This window comes from Anopheles nili, chromosome 3 (assembly GCF_943737925.1).
Source record: "Anopheles nili chromosome 3, idAnoNiliSN_F5_01, whole genome shotgun sequence".
NCBI classification, from domain to species: domain Eukaryota; kingdom Metazoa; phylum Arthropoda; class Insecta; order Diptera; family Culicidae; genus Anopheles; species Anopheles nili.
Genome location: NC_071292.1, coordinates 5,461,355 through 5,483,926, shown reverse-complemented (window position 1 = coordinate 5,483,926; position 22,572 = coordinate 5,461,355).

The window sequence follows — 22,572 nt, the reverse complement described above, 5'->3', positions numbered from 1 at the left end:
CGATTCGAGCACACAGTAGGCGACGAAATTGGAAAATCTTTCATTACGAAAATAACGACGGGTGTTTGACTTTTTTTTTCCTCCTCTCATAACTAACCGAGGACTCTTGAGGCACGTAGAGAGCGCTCCGGTACGCCGGTCATCGAGGTGCTCGAGGTGGGGAGAAAATGACTGAAACAAAAGCAAAATGTCACATAAAAGATAAGTAAGTAAACGGACCTTAGCCGGGGCCCCGTAATGCCAGGGCTATTCAAATTCCACGCGGTTCAGAGGGTGCGTGTGCGAGAGCGAGAGCTGGCGATCCGGAGAGATAATTCCACAAAACCATTTCCACCGAGTCGTCCCTTTTTTCGAAGGACGCTCCTACACCACGACCACGACCGAAGTCCAGGGGAATCGAACGGCAATAATAATAATCATCACCGGCGCCATTATCGTCATCTTTTCGCCGTCTTCGTCATCTGCATTGGTGTGGGTAAGGGCGCTGCGCGAAAAAGGGCCCCGGGGGAATTTGCCTTCGAGCTGCATCCAATTTCGAAACCTTTGCCCACCCACTCGAGCTTCGAAGGGCTCGAGGTTATTTCGTCCAATCGCGTGGATCATTAATTTTTTCCTCGTTGAGCCTCGAGCATCCCCCACGGTCACTCTGGTCGAGGATTTCCGTTTCTTCTCTCCCATGGCTCCCAGCGTTTTTCCTGGCCACGCGGGAGCTCAGCTTCATCCACTGCAGGTGGAGTAAATGATTTTGATTTTAATTATTTGTTTCATTGTGATACCCGCGAGTGTGCGAAACCACGCGGGAGTCCTTATGCGACAATGTTGATGACGAGTTGGTGGAAAAGAGATAGAGCCAACGCCGGAATCGCGGTTGTCCGCGAGTGCTGACGTTCGACAATGAAGGCAATATTGTTGTCGAAGCCCACCCACTGGGAGTGGTCCTTCCTCGTCTTAAGCCACCGGAAGTTGTAGTGAATATTGAGGAGAGCGACATCGTGCGCCCCGTGCCGGTGCCATTGTGTGCGAAACCGGTGTGGTGTGAAGCTGTCGCGTGTGATAAGACCATTCGTTTCGATGTTCGTGAAGGTGGTCGGAAACCAGGCACGTTGGACGTCATCGACACTGTCATCGAACCGGTGCTAACCGAACGACGGATCAACCACTTTATGGCTGTGTCCTGTTTTATCCACCCCACCTTGGCATCCTTCAAACCATGGCCACAAAGATCGCAGCGAAGAATCGCAAGGTGCCTCGGAAGTTGTGATCTTTTATCAACTTCGCCGTACCCCGGGGTCCAAGTTTTGTGTGAGGAATTTTAATTAATTTTATAACGTGCAACTTTCCCACACCGCAAAGCCGGGATTCCTGCGTTTCGCGGGGCCAGGTGGCGCCGGAGGAGGAGGTTCTGAGGCACCCTGTGCCACCCGCCAGTCACCCTCGAGCATAACGAAGTAAATATGAAAAAGGTTGATGGGGACACCGGGGAAAGTTTGTTTTTTTTTGTCCTTCTTTCCGCAAGCGAAAGAAGGAAGTTATTTAGCCCTTCGGGCGAGTGTCCTGCTCACACCTGATCGAGGCTGATAAGCGGAAGTGATGGTGGGTGGAATGAGGTAACGACCATTGTTACTTAGTGTCACAGTTTGTCCCGTCAGCATCCCTCCCTTCTCGAATGCTGGACGCGATCTTTTTCTGCTGTATTTTGCGCTTCCATTATCAAGTTTATAATATGCTTAAAGTATGCTGCGGATGAGCCCGCAAATTGGGCTTCCGTTGAGCGTCCAGACGCGGCGACATTCGGACTCATCCGGACGGTTTTGTGCAAATCATTTGCAAATGAAAAAAACACCCACTTACACGCACAAACACACACAGATCCTCACATTATATGCCTTTGCAATCATGTGCCAATTATTTTCAATTATTGCACGCTTGAGTGGCACGAATCGCGCGCTCCAAAATGCTCCTCAAATATTCCGCCTCGCATCGTGAGCCATCGAGTTCCGGGAAATCAGCGCCCTGAAAGCCAGCACCGGCTGGCCGGAGTCGGAAACATCCTGCGGCAGCTTCCGCCCTGCGGATCGCACGCGAAGAAAGCCACACTAACTAGCGTCGACTCCTCGCAATGACTCACAATTAGTGCTCGCTAGGGGGAAACCTGGAGGCTGGCGAAAGTGGTCGAGAAAGGGCCGCGATTTAGCGACAAGCTCCCTGGTGCAGAAATATACATCTAAACGACTGCAAATGAAATTATTATCACTTATCCCTTTGCACCTCGCTCTGGCGGCGTTCCACCCGCTCACGCTATCCCGCAGGAGAAAGAAAGGATGCGAACTACCTGATGCTGGTGCTGCTCCGCTCCAACAATGTGTTTTGTGGCTCGAGCAAATAACTTGCATTACACGAAGAGGATAATTTTCGCTCCGAGAGCGAGCACACTTAATTAATATGAACGTGCCAATCTGGGGCGCGGGCGCGCGCGCATCCGTGCGACAAAGGCTCACCCTATCCTTCGCGCTCAAGTATCATCCCAAACCCACCCCCCACCCCTCGCCACCCGTCATCATCACCGGTCATCATCACCATCATCCTTCGGTGGCGGTGTTCCTTCGGCGCTTGTGTGGTTGTGATTCTTGAGCCGAGGATTACCCGCTGTTTATCCATCCAGTCAGCGCGATGACGCGCGTCCATTTCGGTCCCGTTCGCATTCATTAACCCACCGGCGACGGCTGAAACGGATCTTCCTCCTCTCCTTCCCACCTCGTCTGGGTGCTGCCATCCCTTTTCGACCGTGTCCGTCCCTTTGGCGTACGGGAGCGCATCAAGATGTCACCGGTTGCCTCGGTTGCCGTCATATATATATTTACAGGATAATTTTGACGTTAATTGTCCGACCGACATTAACATGCCCGTGCGGTGGCGTAGGGTGGCCATGGGGCCGGTGTGGCTCCTCCCGTAGTCCTTTAGGGACCTTCCGATGAAGCGAATGGGCCCCCAGCTTCGTTGCCTCATTGCGGGTGGGCTTTTGTGAGCAAGATGGTTGCAGCATTGTTTTGCGCATCCCTGGGGCGTTCCTGCCGGCTTGTTGGGGTTCATTGCTCATTTCCGCCTGGTGCGGGACCGGACGTTTTCCGGTTCGCGGGACCGGTTCCGACCGAAGGATACGAGGCGAATCTGCGAGGCTCGCTTTCCGGCGTGGGTTGCGACAAATGCTTTTCATTCCACCGTCTGCTTCGGTAGGGGCTTGCTCCTTCACGAGGCGTTCGTGCGACGTTCCTGCGCGTAGAAGTGCTTGGAAAAGCTTCCACATCACCCACTACCGGGGTGGGTTTTGATTATTGACATTTGATAAGGCACACGCACACCGAAGGTTTCATATTTGCCGGTCTCCGAGTGCCGGTACACCCTTTGAAGTGTTTCGGCACGTGTTGATACGGTTTGTTAATTTATGCAACTGGGAATTAAATTTCAATCTACCGGCCTTCGGGTGTCAAGCGAGATGAATAAATTATGCTGCGGTATGATAAGGAATTACAAACCCCCCTCTCTCCCTCCCCCTCCCACACCCACACAAGGGGTTGGTGTCTCGGTTTGGCTTGAACTTACTTTGTCGGGTTCGCTTGAGCCGGTACCCGTAATGAGCTTTCGGATTATGCCGACAGTGCACGCTTTTCGGTGTTGAGCTTCCATTTCTGAACTGGCTGGGGCCCGGTGAACGAATTCCAAACGATTTGCTGCACAAACGGTGGTTGCGCTGGTGAATAAATGCATTATGCATCGTAACCGCGCACAATGGCACACATTTCCATTGCCCACCCCTGCATAAATCCGCGCATTTCATTTCATTTTCGGGCGTTCCGGAACGCCAAACCGAATGTCACCGGGCGAGATGAACCGCAGATTTGTGTGTTCTTTTTTTTTTGTTTTTTTTTTGTTTTCATGCCTTTCCCATCGGTCAATGGGTTGCTCGGTTGACCACCGTTTGCGAGCGGGAAGATGCGGGAATAAGTAGTCAGATGAAAATGGCGAATAAAAAAAACGGGGGAAAGCACGCGCACGAAATGGCTGGTCGTGTTTTTGCGCAACCCACCGCACGCGGTGGCCGATGGAAATCAAAACATGGAAATAAACCCACCCACCCTCCTCGGGTGGGGCATTAAATCGCCCCTCCCCGCCTCTCCCACCCGTAGCGGGACCTTCGCATTCGTCGGGCGCATTTTTCGGAGAGCCATTTTTGGGGATGTTAATTCTCACCACCCGGTTCCACCCCGTGAGCCGGAATCGATCCCCCTTTTGTGCTGTCCATTTTGTCCGCCCCCGTTAGCGAACGTTAAAAATACCGCACATTACAATAAATCACGGGCCGCTTTTGTTTGAAGGTTTTTCCCACCCCCGGCGTGTAATGTGTATTTTCAGGCGGTGCGTTGCCGCTGCCATTTTGTTGGTGCCGTTGTTGTTTTGGTTTTTTTTTTGCTGGACCCCGTTTTGGACGTTTTCCCTTTCGCAACCATCAAAGCAGCCCTCGATTCGGGTTCAAAGTGAGGAGAGAAAAAAAACAACAACAGGAGAGGAGCATATAAAATCAGATCAAACCCCGTATAACGCGGGCGTCTCAGTGCACCACGGAAGCGATGCATTTGTATGTATTTGCTTCCACATAACGAGAGTCCTCTTGCACGCTGATGGTTGATATGGTTACCAAAAAGAAGAAGATAATCCAAACGCACTGCTCTGTGTGTTTCGCTCTCTCTCTTTCCCACACACACACATACCATCGCGTGGAAATGAAATGGCACTCGCGAATAAAAAAAGAACGGCAAGGATCCACCGGTCCACCAGATGTTTCTCGATTCATCAAGTGAGGGACCCCGCTCAAAATCATAAAACGTTCCTCGAGCGTGAATGCTTTTGTTTATATTTATTTCGCCGTATAAATCAACAGGAAATAAATGAAAATAATTTATCTTGTAGGAGCGATCCTTTCATCCGCCACACCACCATTCGTTTCCTTTTTTTTCGGTCCGAGGAAAGCACGACCAGACGACGTGTTTCGCACGTTTGGCAGCGCGAAGGACAGCTGCATGATGCGGTGCGTAAATCGCGTTCTTATGCAAATGGGTGAATATATATATTTATATGGTGTGCTCATTAAACCGGCATATAGATGTTTCGGATTTTCATTTGCGTAGAAGTCGATCGGTCCATTGGAGCGGCGGCCCGAGAAACTGGTACTATTTTGAACATTTTCGCGTATCCCAAAAGCGTACGTTATTGCGCCTGCACAACCGCAACATACACCGAAAGCTCAAGCTGCATTCTTGGAACGATGAAACCATGCCAACTTCGATCGAAGCTGATGCATGGCCGCATTTTGCACGATTTCAGCACCCCCACGTTACTGAAGCCGGAGCCGGGTGTGTGTTCCGCGGACGGTGAAAACTTGTAAAACATAGAGGGAATATTTTATTTGGTGCTTCCTTCCGGTCCGCACCGTTCGGGCACTTCCGGGCGTCGGTTTCGGAAAACTTTCTCCGGTACGGAATCTCCGTTCATCGAAACGGGCTCCGTCTCGTCGTCGTCGGGGTGCGGTTTCGTCCGGTTCACGTTCGTTCCTGCGATGTGTTCGTTTACTTTGACTTGTCGAACCTGTGTCGGTGGAGAGGCACCGGATTTCAGCTGGATTTTCGAGGGTGGTTGGCCCTTGCCATGGAATCGCGTCGCCCCCATTTCGCCACCAAATTTCAACATCCATCAACGAACGGTGGGATAGTTTTGGGAGTATCTGCTGAAAGCCGTGTACCGTTGCCGTTGTGGTCACAGTTTCTGTCGTTACCACCGTACGCTCGTACGTTCGAAATGGAAGCAAAAAGCTGAAACCATTCCAAACGGCAATTTAAGGGACACATTTTCCCTCCAGACGGTCGTGGTGGGGCATACATCCGAGAAGGTGTAAGTCACCCAGAAGGAAAAGGCGCAACAGAAGTTGATGGAGGAGCATGGTTGAAGCGGGATTTTGGGTGCAGATTAAGTTATAGTATAGATTGTGCAATTTGAGTAATGGAAAATCGCAACCTTCAATCGCGGCCAACGGTGGAAGAAGTTTTATCGAATCACTTTGTCGATTAGACCGAGCGCGTTGTACCGATCGTCTATGAGTCGTTTCGTTGTTTGAACGGTTATAATGAACCACCCGCTGAATGCCGCGCTACGCCGCGTTTATAGGCAAATGAGCTTTTTTTCACTCGTTTTTCTACAAACCACCAGGCGTCTCCATTAGGCCAGCCGGGACAGCCAGTTGGGCTGTAACAATAACGCCAGGTATCCAACGAAGCAGGCCATAAATTTGTCTCGTTAAAGCTAATCTTTCGCCTCCATAAAAACCCCCCGAGGTGGTAAATTTGATGGTTTTGCTTCAAAAGTTTCCTCCACCAAAAAAAAAAAACAGCACACCACTGCTGAAAAGGAGGAAAAGAAGGAAAAAAAAATATTCCCCCAGCTCAAATAACCCTTTCGGGGTTTTATCCGGCGGCACGGTCGGCACAATACAAAATTTATTTTTATGAAATCGAACGCCTAATGAGATAGCAAAAGGAGGTGGAGGTGGAGGATCTAAATAGCCCACAAAACTACGGCATCCGAATCGATTTTGCGTAATATCGAGCAAAAGGTGCCGGTCGACGGAAGGCGCCCACATTAAATAGATTACCACCGTTACAAGGTCCAGACGGCGACGAGTAAGTGACACCATCGTTTCGGTCCGTTTTCGGGCGCCGTGCTTGGCCAGGTGGCCCACAACGTTACGATTAACCCGAACCGATTTGATACAGTTTTATAAACAACCATTTACGAGATGAGCTACGCTTTCGCCCGGTCGCATCAGCCAAAAAGACCCTCCCCCATTTCGCTGGCAGATAGTAAATCCGAGTCCGTTCGGGTAAGCTCATTAAGAAAAACGCTTACCACGGCTGTCGGTCTCGAGGATGGAGAGTTAAACCTGGTTCTGCTCCTGCTCGGCCTTTCGCGTGAAGGTTCCAATCAACTTGCATTATCTTAACGACTCATAAAAAGCGACGAATCAAATTAAAATCATAACAATAAACATTAAGAACGTGGCGGCAAGATTGAAAAGTGTCATTTATAACACCCGGGTGGCCGTGCGGTCTTCGTGACCAACACCATCAAGGTATGCGAAGGAATGCAGCGGTTTTTGTGTTGCAACCGGTTCGCTTCCAGCCGGAGCAGTCGGACCTGGTAAAACCGACACGGGTCGTTGCTGGTCGTGTTTGAGCGAGTTGGAGAATAATCTCATTTATTATCAGTCATCATTGGAATAGCGGCGGAGGGTGCCAGGTTTGGGTGGTATTCCACCCACCAGCGCCATTACTAAATCTCTTGGCCAAACGCGCCAAGGCGCCGTCTAGCGCCGTGAGCAGTTTTCCGTCCATTCCGGTCACGTTTCGCATCCTCGCGTCGGGTGACTCCTCGCTGGTGGTTTTCACCCTTTTTTCCCGATGAGGGCTCATCCCGCAGGGTTAAGTGGCGTGGCAATGTGTGGAAGAAATAAAAAAAAAACAAAACACAGAGCATACAGCGCTTTGTTCATTCGCCCGGGAGTTTCAGTACAATTTTCCGATGCTCATTCGCGAGTAGGCGTCAGTTCCGTGGGCGGGTTGGTTCTCGACGTGAGCGCGTGTTCTACCCACCCTTGACAGGCTTCAAAAATCACTCAACATGCAGGAAACAATCTGTTGAAAAATGAATTTCCCTTCACGCGTGCTTCCGAACGGGGAGCCATCCCATCTAAAGGGCAATTCTCCCAACAAAAAAAAAAGGGCAACAGGATATTAGAGGACACTTCAAATGCGATATTGAAATCGACTGCTCGAGCACCACCGTTGCTCGGGATTCCGGGAAAAATACAAGGCAGCCCCAGGGATGTGGCCCGGAATTGTTAACGAAGCTAATGCCGCAATCAAATCGGTGATGCTGCCGACCGCAAAAAAGGGACCTCTCATCCTTCCGGCTTCCGAGGGTGGACGGTCGGGTGTTTTATGTGCGGAAGTCACGCTAGCGGCGCGCCGTTCGGAATTCGTTGATTATGCATTTCCAACGGCCCCCAAAGGGGGAGGGAGGCATTCGTGCGGGTGGATAGGAGTTGCCTCCACGCACGTTCGTTAGAGGAGTTATTTGTTATTCGTCCACAGTTGGTGGTGGAACGTTGCGTACCGGAATGTTCTCCTCTACCGGGGAAGGTTCGTGTGCACTTTGTCTTCACAGCCTTAAGGGCTGATAATCGAAGGGGTTGTAAGGACCCCACCGGGTGGGTGGTTCTACCACCCATCCTGCGAACCATCGCTAACAAGATAATGAGGAAAAATGGATACTTTCACCTTCGCGAAGCCTGCTAGCTTTGTAAGTTGACAATATGTGTGGGTGTGAAAGGCCATCGAACGGCATGGTGTGGGTGGGCCCATGAGTTGGGAGGTGGTGGAAAACGTGTCGCCCACCACCACACCGATGGTGTCACGCAAGGTCGCCACGGAAAAGTCAAACGAACGCAAAAGTTTAATCCATAAATATCCATCATTCGGTGGTGATAAATTTCCGCTGAAGTAGCAAAGCGTGAGGAAAATGTATGGTTTATTGTTCTTGTTAAACATTTACGTTTGGCGCAGCCTGGAAAAGGGTGCTGTTGTTGGGGTTTTTTTTTCTCTCTCTCTCTCGCTCTCTCTTTCCGACTCTTTCGTCTGTTTGGTGGGTGTAAGCCGTTTGCGAGCGCGAAATCGGCCTGTTTAGGACGAGTTGAAGGGTTCTAAGAATGCCTCCGTTTTAGAGCGAGTAGATCCGATCCGCTTCCGGTTCGATCTGGAGCCCGAGTTTTCCCGGCTAGGATTATGCTCCTCCGGCATCTCGGTTCTCCGGTCTGGGGAAAGGGTTCAACGAGGTAGAGTGATTTTTCTTCCCAACGATGCGCCACCCGAAACGGGAACGAAAACGGAAGGGTTGTGTAGGGATTAGCTTCGGGTTTTGTGGCCGCAAAGCACACACAGCGCACCAGGGCGAGCAGTTGGCCTTTTTCCGAAGCCAGGAAGAAGAGGGCACCCCGACGTGCGAGCCACGAAAGTTGTGTGATTTATGCTTTCAAATCCAATGGAAATCTCCTGCGGCTGTGGCACCGTAACCCCGGGAGGCTGAGCGAAAGGCGGCCCTATATTTCTCGGCCACTCGGCGTGTCTCACCGACAAAGTCGCAAGGAAAACAGGGCCTCCAAAAACGCACCGTGTGGAAACCCTCGGAGTGGCCATGGGAGAATCTCTCGTGCACTAGGCCCCTGACCCCATAAACAGGAACATTAACACTAGATTTATGGCGAAAAATGATCGAAATGCCGAAAGTCCGGACGGACTCTGGTGTGTGTGTGTCTGGGGTGGGTTTATGGGTTTCGGGAGCCTTTTAATGGGTTATCGCTGTTGGTATAGTCGAGACCAAGCAGACGAATCACCCCACCAGTCAGTCAACGGCGACATATGCGCCAGACGACGACGACGACGACGATGGCAGTGGTACTAGGTGTAGCAATTTTTTATTAAACATCTTGCAAAACTTTGTTATTGCTTTCCCTTGGATGGAAGTGAGCCGAGGAAGTCGGGTACATCCCGGACCCACCACAAGACGATCCTGCGCGAGAGCTGCGAGAACAATCAGCCTATTCCGAGGACGAAAAACTCACCGTTGTCGTCCTGCGAACGCGCGTCATGGCAGGATTTACTGCGATTCATTACCCGGGAAAATGGGCGGCTGCAATTGACTTGGAAGGGCGCGTTCGTTACTTCAGCCTTCTGGGCACTTGGCAGTAGCAAATGGGGAAGGATTTTTTGATCCTTTTTTTTGGCTCTCCCAGTTTGCATACCGAATGTACCACGTTTAAGGATAAGACAACCGAAACTGAGCGAGGTTTTCCAGCTCAGTTCGCCGTGTTCGGTCGTCCGTCTGCGGCAGGAACCGGTCGAATGTAATTTATCGCCCAGCCGCCCGGAAGATCCGCATTCAATCGAACACCAAGCCAACCGAGTGCTTGTTTTTGAAATCGTTGCAGTGCACCAAGCGGTAAGGCGATTATGCGATGCGTTCGGACAAATTGTGCATCCGGTGTGAGTGTGAATTGCGAGAAATATTGCCACAGAAGCGAACCGTCGAGCGCGCTGTCTAAAGGCGATCGTTTAATTTTATTCCTTTAGTCCCTCGTGCTATTCGAGCTTGTTTGCAACGGGTTTGGAATCTACCCGACTGGGTTTGAGTAATAAAAAGGGAGCAAAAAATAAAACCCAAGCAACTTTATAGGGCACTTCCGCATCGCTTATCTGCCAGTTCCGATCGGAAGGGCCGATTCGTGCGGGGCCGTAATTACGACCAGCGTATGCAATCGAGCTGGGGAGAGCTTTTTTCTTCCATTTCCCCGTGTTGTCGAATACCGTCACGAACGTCCAATGAAGTCGATAGTGTTGCCTTTCGCATTCCACGGACAAAGGCAAGCCCACGAACCCGATTAGCACTCAGCAGTTACTGCCGCGGGTAGCCAGCGAAGACGCCACTAGCGAGTGCATTCCTGCAATAATTACATAAATCACCACTTTTCAACCGCCGCAGCTTGTTCCTTCTCGCCCAAGGGGGTTGTGTGTTTTTCGCTCGCTTCATTGTAAAATCTCGACGGGGTTTCCATGTGCCCCGTGGCAAGCTGGCACGACGAACGACCGAGCGCGCAGTGTTCCACCGTTTCGCCTGGTGGGGTGGAAAATAAGGAACCTGGTAGTAGCCCTCTCTTCCGGACTCGATCGTACCCGATATATACACACACACACCCGACGGCTGCTGACGGGAAGGAATAACAAATTACACTTTGGAAAATGGTTCCACGATAAATTCCACACTCATTATTTACCCCGAACTGGCTCATTAAATTTAGCTTCACCTTCAGCTCGACGAGACCGCGCTTTTCTCCAGCCGTGCGCGTGGAGAAAGGATGACTAATCGTGAAGGAAGTCCTTCATTATGGAAGTGCAGCCGTTTGGGGTGCAGTTTCGCGTTGGAAAGCGTTGTAAGTTCCTCGGCGTGACGGTGGTTTTAAATAGTTGCCACCGGAATGAGCTTCCAGTCGTGCGGTGGGTTCGCAAACCCCTTTCCGGTCGTACGGTGGATAATCAAAAGCATCCGTTCCCAACCCGAAATGTCCCGAAACAGCTCCTTGTTGCTTCCGTCCTCGGTGCTTCTTCTCGGTTTGGCGATGGGAAGTGACGCGAAATGAAATGAGCCATTATAGCAGGCTTGATTGCAGCTCGCTTGTGACAATGTGCCAGCTTGGGGCGAGTTTGTACGCCATAGCCACAGCCACAGCCACGGGAAAGACAGTCAACCCGGCTTAAAGCCCGTTCACTTCCGCCAGAACGCACCGGTGGCGTGTACGGCGAGCCATAAATTATTGCCCGCCAAGACGTGGCAACCGAGATCTTACCGAAGCTTCCTTGCAGATCCGGTGCGTCGGTCACGTCAGGGCGAATTCCTTCAACTCGAAAGCTCGAAAGCCGAGCCAAGCGTTGTTGTTGCTTCTTGTCCCGGAAACGGGAGATCGGATTGAGTTGTTCTTCGACCAACGTAAGCGACCCGGCGCCGGGTCGGGTTAAATGCACAAAATCCCACAGATTCCACCGGTGAACGAGTTGTGCGAGCATAAATTACTCGCCCGCGCTGGCAGCCCGCCATTGCGCCGATAAACACGATCCCGATCGATCCGGAATGGTTTTCCGAAGCGAGGAGAACCGCGCGACGCAACCAAAGCTCACTCGTCCGGAACCGTGCAACCGGTACCGACACCGGCCCGTCGGTGGCAAGCTTGTCATACAAATCAACTTTATCGCTGTGTTAATTGTTTCCGCAAATGTTAGCCCGCGTTCTCGTGCTCATGCAAAATCTCCCAAAATCCACCACCGGAAGTGGGAAGCTGCCGTGATGAGGAAGCGAAAGTGGTGCCCGCACACCAAAGAACCCCTAAACCACCGGGAGCATTAGCTTGCGGGTTGAAGCCTTCGAAACTGATGCCAATGGGTGATGTGGGTTGGTTCCGGTGCAGGAGCAGGAGAGTAGTAGCCATTTGTGGGGCGATTCGATTATGATTGATCGGTTCGCGTAGCAGAAGCTCTGGAATTAATAGATTTTCGACCCCTTTTCCCGGTGGAAGGCTCGGCGGCTGACCGGGTGGTCAATTTTCCCTACGACTACCGGGTTTTCCGGCATTCGGTGGCAGCTCGAGGAGGCTCGAATTCCACCTGGTGACCCGCAGCCTGCGTCGTGGTCGCCGTTTCCACTCACGAAAGCCAGCATGAGGGGAGCATAGGCGTTGGGGGGTGGGTGGGTAGGTGGTTTTGGGTTGGGCGCATGTCGAGTGGCGTTTTGATAGCATGAAATATAGCCGGCTATTAGTCGAGCCCACGGTGGTTGGCGGGTTGGTGGGCTTTTTGGGCCGTCGAATGGATGCAAATGGGTCATTTCTCTTCTGCTCCCAAAACGAGGGGAAAAAGCGAATTGAAAGCAATTCTTTTACGTCGTGCATAGAAAAGTGATTTTCCACGGTGTGTGGAAAACTATGAACATGCTTTAAGGCCACGGTTTAAAATGCGTGGTTAAGAGCTTGACCTTTTTTATGGTGTTGCTCTGATCGTAGCAGGCTGTGGTTTTTTTTTCAATCCCCTGGGAGGTGAACGACCGATGGAAATAAAATTATACACATTAATTGAATAAATGCCATCTCAAATCAGCATGGATTGAGGAAAAAACAGCAAAACCAAGCAAACCCCAACTGAACCACAGAGCGACAAATTCACACGGTGGCTCATTTCATGCCACCATACCGAAATAGTAGCACTGGAGGGCGATAAAAAAGAAAAAAAGTCTAGTGCTTGAGGCACAACCCACGATCGAAAAGGGTTTCGTGAGTTGTGCAGCAGCGCTAGTGCTAGAGCCGCAGCAAAGCGTCCGGGGCGGGACTGTCAACATAAATAATTTATTTACCCCTTCGAACCGGTGTGAGTGTGCGCTCCGGTGTCGAGAAACTTCAGCCCCGGGTCGTTAACAGGTGCGACAGTCGGGACCTTTCGAACTTTCGCACCACACTTCGGTTTTGTGGGTGGAATCGAACCCGGGTACGAAGGACTATCCGGCGTCCTTCACCGTTGGTTGTTAAATTCACTTTCTTCTCGCCAACCCTACGCCAACGAGTGGCCCGTTTCCTGGGCCATCCGTCGGGAAAGGAAACACTGCAAATGGGTTTAATGTGTCTGCAAGGTGGCTATTTTATCGGCACCTGTTTCTAGGTTCGATTCCGATTTAAACAAAAAAAAAACAAGAAAAACCCAAGGATGTTTCACCTTCGTAGGCTTTAGATCGTGCTGTTCCGGTGCTCGGGAACCCGGGCAAAAGGCGGACGGGGTTCTTGAGTCAATTTAAAAATTGAAGAAATATATTTGATTCGACTGCGGAGCGCTAGAATTGGCTCGGTTCGGTTCCGACCGGTTGTGAGGGCTAGTGATTTTCTCCATAATTCATTCGCCGGCGTTGTGCTCCTCCAGTGAGTGAAACGGGCTCCACAACCTCAGCCTTGTTGAGGCACTACCGGTAGCAAGGAAAGGCACAAAAAAGGAAGCACTTTCCACGCAACAGCATCTGGTGGCCGTTCGGGTTTATGAGAAACCAGCAGCGGCAAAGAACCCACCCTTGGTCTAGGAATGGGGGTTGTCTTGCGAGCAAGCGCCTGCTTTCCATCCGGTCCACGTGCTTCCGATAAACAGGAGCACCCCTGTAGGACTCCGGGCTGGCACTGGCGAGAACGAGGTTAGGAAAAGCGAGTTTGTATTGCGCCACTTGAAAGGCCGGCGTGCGGAAATTGTTCCGTTGCTATTTTTGCCTCACCCGAAGCCTGGCAAACGGCCTGGCTCCAGCGTGAAGGAATCGGCAAAAGCAACACACACACACACAGCTACACAAAAAAAGGGTGCACAGGTAAAGAATAAATTGAAGGTTTATAAATATTTAAGTTTCAGATTTTTTACCGAGTGCGGTACACTCCCGTTCACCGTTGCCGTCGATCGGCCCGATCTAGGCAGGCCTTTGATGGGCTTCTTTTTTCGTCGTTTTGTTGTTGTTGTTGTTGCTCGCCTGCACCATGACACCGGTGCACCGCACGATGCTCGGTTCTAGCGCAGCCTGCTGGGTTGCTTCGGTGGCTTTGATCGCGACGGAAAGCACGAGAAACAGCAGCAACGTCAGACTACGACTTTCTTTTCGTTTTGTAGTTATTTTAGCATTTTTCCGCAAACCCAACTGGGGTGTGAGGGGGCCGATTGGGTGTGCTCGCGGAATCCGGCAACGGGATCCGGGAACGGAAGCCCACCGGCGGGTTGCTGATGGTGCGCCTTTTGATTTCGGCACCGTTCGACCTCGAACGGGCACGAATACGGCACGGTGCGGAACACGGGAAAGGTGTTGATGAAGCATGTTTGATTTTCAAAATGATGAATCAGGTGCGATCAGGGTGCCCGGGGTTTTCAATTTCAGGTTCACCGGCTCGGGGCCAACAAACAAAGCACCCGAATGGTGTGGCCCTGGCTGCTAGAAGCATCCCCGAAACTGTCCTCGCCTGGTGACGATGTTTGCTGAAACGGTGGCGGGGGGAGGGTTAGAGGGAGGGGTGGGTGGGTGAGTGGTGAGAAGCAATCCTTTCGCCAACAATGCCAACTGCGGCAACCCCTTTTTGGAGGCGATAGGTGGAATGTGGGTCGTTGCTGGTGTGAAACGTGCTCTTCGAAACGAGGCTGGAGCTACACGGACTCGTCGGGAAATGTTCGTCTTTGCCGCTGGGAAATGAATGGCAAATGATGCTTGAAAGGAGCGCAAACATTCGATAGGCGATTGGGATGTGGATACGAGCGCGCACCTCAAGGTGTGATGCCTTAGCGCGTCATTACAGCGGGAAGAAATTCGGACGAAAAATCTACCACACCGACGGTAATTGTGGCGTGTTTATTTACTGCGATTCAATTATCACCGGGCTGGATCGGGCATACATTTTTGGGGGGTGGGAGGGGCATCCCAACGAAACGAAGGAAATTGAAAATGGCGCTAGCTGCAACGCACGCGGCGTGGCGTTGTTTACACGCCCGCAAAAGTACCGCGCTGAAACGCACAAATAAATCATCATCATCATAATGGCATTAGCGCGATGGTAGGGCACCGGGAAAGGGAGGGAAAACGAGTGCCGAGGTGGCCCCCGAAAGCTCACACGAGTGTGCCCGGGGACGAGTGTGTTTGATGGTCGCCATGCGTACCGCGTCTCGGGAGCATCCGGAAGGACATGAAATAATAAAGCAAACAACATAAAAACCACATCCATTTTCCGGAACCCTGGGAAACGCGAGAGGGAGAATGTGGGAGGCATTGTTTCTGCGGCAGACGGCACCGGTGGTTGGGAGCAGTCTGGGTGGAGAAATGAGCCGTAATTTGTAAACGCGGCAGAACATCAAAATTACTGATGAAATGGAAGTTCCGGCGGTGGCCATGGCAACGGAAGTGGTAAGAAGATTAGGTGGCATGGCGCACTTGTTCCGGCTGTTTGTTCGCTCATGGCTTGCTTGGTTGATTGCACATCAAGCCCGTCGGCCATTTTAGTTTCGTTCGCTTTCCCTGCCATTGACAGGTGAAAAAGAAATGCCCCAAACTGACCGTTTCCGGGGTATCAAATATGGCGCCCTGAATCGCTCGCTCCAGGAATTGTGGGTTGGTTCTTTTCCTTTCGTTTTTTTAAGCCTCTCGTCCAGGTTGCTGGCTGGTGGAAAACAGCGCGGTTGGGATGGCACTGCTGTCGAGCAAATATTACGTTTGATGTTCTAAGTTACACCAATCTCAAACTCAAATAACACCCCCTCTCAAGCCTCTCAGGACGGCGTGGTCCGCTGGTTTGGGGAGCGTGGTTTGAAGCGAAAGAAAAACAAGTCGTTCCAGTGTCGGTTCTTTGTCTGCGGCCCAACCAACCAACACCACCCTTCATCGCAAGGGTGAGACCTATCGGACGTAGCACGTGCGTGGGACGGAAGGCTTGTGTGGATAAGACATACTCATCTCCGTTGAGCTGGCAAAAGATAAAATACTTTCATTGAGCCCATCCCGGGCGCTGTACTCCTGCTCCGCCTGAGCAGGCTGGTCCAGGGTTCCGAGGGCACGTCAACAACCGATGGCGCTCTGGCCTGGTGTGTGTGTGTGTATGTGGTGAAAAGCGTGTAATAGCAGCTTGTATGAATTATGTATCAAGCGGGAGGAAATTTACATGCATGGAAATATGTTTTTCTGATTAATTTTCAAGGAAAACAAACTTCTTGCTGCTGGTGTCTGAGTGCGGGTGGCAATAGGCTCGGTGGCACCATACACCGGTAAGAGAGAGAGAGAGAGAGAGAGAGAGAGAGAGAGAGAGAGAGTGAGAGCGAATCTGATGCACTTCAAGAGGCAATGGAAAGCCCCGATAAAGCTTGTGGATCAGCAACGGGTCTTAGGGAAAACCAGGAACCGACGGAATCTGACGGCTGGATTTGGTTTCCTTTGGCTTAGCGTTATCCTCTTTGCATGTGCAGTTTTGTGGTGATGTGCGAAGGCGAACCGACACGGGGATTTATTGCCTCACAAATTCGACGATAGGCGTTTAGTCGGAGCCGGTTTACATGCAATCGTGCTTTGATTGGAGCTTCGCTCGACCGTCTAAAGGATTGGCTGTATTGGGCGAAATGAGTCTTGTTTCTCTGCCTGTAAGCCGGTCGGTGAAGCTGGATGTAATTTATAGCCCAGGCGAGCAAGAAGCACCTAGTTTGTCACTCAACCACTGCGAGTGTGCGCTTGAATATTTCGTGTTTTCTCGAGCAGGTTAATTTTTAATGCTGCACCGGCGATGAATGCTGCATGCGTTCCGGCTGCATGGTTTATCGCTTTCACAGGTTATCGAACTCGGCGTTAGGTAGTTTAAAATGCACCCGACTCTTCTTGCAACCTTTGTGCTTCCCCAAGAGGAAGTGTTCATAAATATCGGGTAACTGGGCGGAAACTGTACGCTTTCGTTTCGGGTCGGTGTTGAGTGCCCCCGAGGACGTCGCCTAAGCCGGACATAGCACTCGCACTTACTTACGGCTTGCTCACGTACGTGCTGGCGTATCGTCCTTTCACTAGGGACACTTCGTCCCCTGCAGCTAAGAAAATAATCTCTAATCATTGAAATAGATCTTTGCCGCTTTCTTTGGTGAGCTTCGAGCGATCCCTTCGTCACCAGGCACCGGTGCTTGAACCGGCCCGAGGAAACTTCCGAACCCTGGCCTCCTGTCAGCGTGTACGTTTCATTCATTCCATTTCAATTCATTTCAGTTCAACGGTATCAGATTTCATTCCACCGGGCTCGGGAAAGTCGTCACCATCCAGGGGCCACGAGTTTCCCTTCACTTCGGACGCGTGCGATCGCTTCTCCTCCTGAGGCGAACAAAACGGAATGCGTTTGATGCTACCGGAACCGGTTCCGTTCGATTTTGGATCTCGAAATGTCCTTAGAGCTGTGGGGGCGGGGGTGTGAGGGCAGTGGGGAGAGGGGGGTCTACAAACGGTCCTACCCCGGGTGACCGATAGTTTGCAACACCACTTCCGTCCGGAAATTGGACACGTAGGAAAGTTTTTCATACACTTTTCGGAGGCGTAAGAAAAAAAAACGCCCACACCCACATGCTTGCTCGTTCGTACGTACGTAAGGAATGCCGCACTGCAAATCATTCAATTAAACTTTTCCCTTTTCCAATGGTGCGGTGAAAAAAAAAGAGCGAGAAAAACGGCACATGAACGATGAAAACACGCCCACGCTTGGGACAAGCCTGCCTTCCGGGTAGAGGCGTGTAGTCGAAGTTTTCCAAACATTTTCCCTTCCAACCATGTTGGGATGTGTTCGGCCACCCCCCGACTCACCTCTTTTTGGGGGCCACGAATGCATTTGCCCGACCTATTTACGTATTCCGATGGAGTGCAGCGCTTTTGAAACTATTATCATATTTTATACTCCAAATCGGCGTGCTTGTCGTTGGTGGTTCCGGAGTCTCGAGCGGTCCATCGCACACACACGCTTGCCTGTGGGTATAGGCCTTTATGGGAGCACCCCGGCGATAAATACTTTCCGATGGAATTCGTAGTTAAACACTCCGGCGCAAATGGTGGAAGTGGAAACAGTTTAAAGTTTCGGTCGAGCCTTGACTGCATTACAAGCGTGACAAAAACCGAGCCCTTTGCTGGTGTCGTAGGGCTTTTTCCCTTGGATGGGCATTTTCTTATGCGGCATGGGTCAGAATTGGGGAAAAACTTTCGCAAGTTATACCCCAAAGTTCCTCTAAAAGACATAAACATTCAGCGCGATACATGTGAGGCGCATTTCTGTTTCTTTTTTTGAGCGATCAACGCTAGCTCACACAACCGACACGGTACCTGTTTATTTCAATCTTTTTTTCGCAAAAGAAATGTGTCCCCATTAGAGCGTTTAAGCTGCGACACAAACATGGTTCACCGGTGAACACAAGAAGGGGGTATTTGTTTAAGCGTTTTATAGTTTCCGGTTTACTGCATCACCCCCGTGGCAGGCTAGTCGGAAGTTGTAAATTCAACAAATTAAGCAGCCGCCTTGGTGCCGCTCGAGCGGATTGATGTTCACAACACACAAACTCACACAGCACTCACATGGACATAAAAGCAGCGACTCCCGCCGGGTCGGCTTTGTGGCTATGCAACGTTCGGCTTTTCCGGCGGGTGTTTCGCTGGCAGCGCTGAATGTTTGATTTGTGCGAGGCGCCAGGATTGCGCATGGAGCCGTATTAAGTGAGCTTTTGATGTCGGCTTAGCACTTCGTTACTGCTGCGAAGGTGAGGAGTGGGTTCGGCGCAGCAGTGATTTGATCCTGCGTTATCCTGCGTAATGAGTGAGCGGGTGGGTGGGTTTGAAATGTGCACTAAAAAAAGGCTAAAATGAGCTGATGAATCACAACCACGCTGTAAAGCTAACGCTCGCGGGACGATTATAATGTTTATTTCTGCTTCACGGAACGAAATAAATATATTAAAATTAATCGTCTCGTCGCAGTGGTTTGGTGTTTGTTTATTTATCCGTTTTTTTTGCTGCTGTTATCCGTTTGGCAACGAATTGCGCATAATTTATATGCGTTGCCGTTTGCTTGTTTTAAGCACACGCACGCACGCACAATGGCGGCAATGAAAAAGGCAAAATTTAATCAAACGACGGTCCTTTTAACGCTTCGCGTGCGAAATGATAGCTAGTTTATTTGGCGCGATTTTTATTGCGTGTAAGAAGCGATCGTTACCGGTACCGCGAGCAGAAAACGCCGCAAGCGTTTTGGCCTACGTGGTTACGCTTTCCCAGCGTGGCCTACTGCGCGAATTATTTGAATTTTAACAGTTGCTGATGTTCATTGTGATTTATGTGCGTCGTTACCGAGCGCGGTCGGTATTGTGTCGTGGCTGGGCCGCGTGTTGAGTCTCTGGCGTTGGCATCTCGCCCCGGCCCACGCCGCACACGACCTGGTTACAGTGTGTGTCAAAACAACCGCAACACCATCACGGTGGGTCATAACGTGTGGTTTGACCACACGATTTGCAGGTAAACTGCTGCCAGACCAGAAAGTGACACATCCATCGACACAGTAGGCGGTTTACAGACGGTTCGATTCCCATCCACAAGGTGTGGCTTATTTTTTGTAGCCAAGTGTGACCGTGAGCCGGTGACGTCTCGAGCCAAATGCAAATGCACCGTGCACATATGCAGACAGGAAGCGCGAACATCCCGAATGAAGCGACCCGGCTCTCTACGCTTGCACATGGTCGGAAATGTGTCATTTATGCTATTACTGTCACATAGTGTTTTGCACTCAAAACCTCCGTGTCGTGGAGCCCCTGTTTCCATCCTTCCCGAAGGATCGGGAAAGGATCTTACTGCCGCTCTGGGCGTCGTGAGGTAGCCGTAGCTGTGCTTCCCACAGGACCCACAGAGAATGCGGGGAGGTGCGCGATGGGTTCATAAAGCTGAACAGTTCCGAATCGGAAAGGCAGAAATGCTGTGTTTATGACGTCTGTGACAAGCTGGAAATTTATGATTATAGGTTTCACTGAACGATGACCGATGATAAGTGATGAAGGTGCTGGTGCTGGTGCTGGTGGTGATGGTGGCGGACACGTGTGTGCTCGAATTGGTGAAATTGTCTGTGGCGGATGGATGCTGCTGCGGATGATGTAGCCTTCATGTTCCTGTTGACAGACGGCCGGAAGAAGGTGATGGTTTGATGTGTGCAATGACGGTTGGCAAATGATCGACGGATGCGGAACCGAACGCGAACGGGTGCCATTTTGTGCTCGACCGGTCGCGTCCACCGGTCCGGAACCGGATGCAACAGACGAAGGGGTTTCATTTGATGGCAATTGATTGCGAATGAAGATGAATGGCCCTTGACTTTTACGAGCAGCGTGTGAGAAATTCGAACGAACGAGTTTGCGAAGGGTTGGAAGCGAATTACCACGCGGATGGACGGTTTTCTTCGGCTTTGTGTGAACTTTGGGGGGAAAGCAAAACAAACACACTTGTCCGTTGGAGGAGGGAGAATTTCGTGCTTCAGTTCCGACAGACGTGAAGGAGTGTGCAAATATCCAGTCCAGTGAGATGAGACGCTATTAGCGATGAAGATGATTTTAAAACGACGCTTCAACATCTTTCAGCGTTTGATGTGCCACATGTAATCGAAACGTGAGTGCTGCTTAACATTCACTCGAGACGGCAGATTGTAGCTACAATGTACTACAACAACCATCTCTCGCGCTCGTTCCAGAATTGCCGGAATGATTGGCCGGAAACGGACACAAACGGAGCCGGTAAAGGAAAAGAAAAGCACACCAATCCTATTACGAAATGAAAGGGCTTCCTTTCCGCTTTCAGCTGCCATTTTTCCCAGGTGGGTACCGAGCGGACACGTCCACAACACGCTCGCTTTCCAGCTGTGGTGTGTAAAGTTCGCTTGTCGACAGTAAAGTTCGTTCGCGTTTCTGCACTTTGCTCGAGCGAAATGTCATTCCATTTCAGTGCTCCTTCGCTCCAACGTTCCCAACATGGTCAATCATTGTCTGCGTTTCCGCGGTACATCGTTTAATTACACTTCATCTAGCTTCACCGCCAGTTTGCTGCCTTTGGAAGGAGCTCTCCGCTTGGAGGTGAATTGCTGACGGCAGCCACGAACCTGGGTGGGTAACTAATTGTAAAACCGCTGAAATAACAACGGTCCTGCTGTGGAATTGAAACACCATTACGGATCACGGTCAGGCGTGCTCGTGCTTGAAAGAAGCTTTCAGGTGTCCTGTAAAGGGTGAAAGGCTTCGTGTTCGTGTTCGTTTCCTCGCTTTTTTCTTTGAGGGTTTTTCACTTCTTGCACGATTCGCGTTAAAGCGGATGCTTAGAGACGCAGTGCCTTTAAATTCCCCACAAAACGCCGATTGGAGCTGCGTTCGGACAATGCAATTAGCATAGACTCAATTGAGCTGCAGGAATGCAGGACTTTACAGTGCTAGTTGACACACATCTCGCTCCTTTTTTTTTGCTTCTACCATTGTGCACCGATGCATATTATCGCACAAGCTTACAGTACATTTTCCCACAGGCAACTTTAGCAGCGCCAAGGAGTTCTTGAGCTGGTTTTTTTAGCAGTCCTCCGGTCCACTGAGCCGGACTTACGCTTAATCCTTTTCCCATTGATAGTTGTTTGCCCTTTTTTTTGTTTGCATTGATCCATTTTCTTGGCAGCCCCCACTGCACCTGTGTTGGTGTGTTGTGTTTGGTTTTGTTGCGCTTTTCTTTTGCTCTGCTCTCTCATGTCGTGGTTGTGGGGTTTCGGGTTTTCTCCCTCGACGCAGCCACGACGCTTATCGATCGGAAAAACCGCATTTTTCAATTTTTTGCCCATTTCGTAGGGCTCACTTTCAGTTCTCGTGCTCTCTCTCTCTCCCTTTCTCTCTCTGATACAGGATTCACAGATTTGCTTTTGGTCCTCGCAAGTTAGGGACTGGCGGTTGCATGGTCAGCGCTTGGGAGACGATGTAACAACCCACCGACGGGGAGGCACCTTTTTCGCATTAAAAAGCAATTTGGCGCAGAGTCAAGTGAAAACAAATTCAATTTATACCATTGTCTTCCGTATGATTGACACTTATATAAACTACACTGTGGTTGGCGGTCGGTAGAGATACCCTCGAGACTTAATGATTTTTTCAACGTTTCCGCTGGAGAAAGCGAAGGAGGTGTTTTGTTGAGGTTTTTTGTTGCTGCCCATTTGTCCAACCGAACGATTAGGGATGTTGCGAGTAATTGGACCCATCAGAACGTTTGTTTTATGTGAGTGTTTGTCGGATTGGTTGAAACAACTCCAAATAAATGTCAGCTCTACTGTCTTGCCGAGCAAATAAACCTATCTCG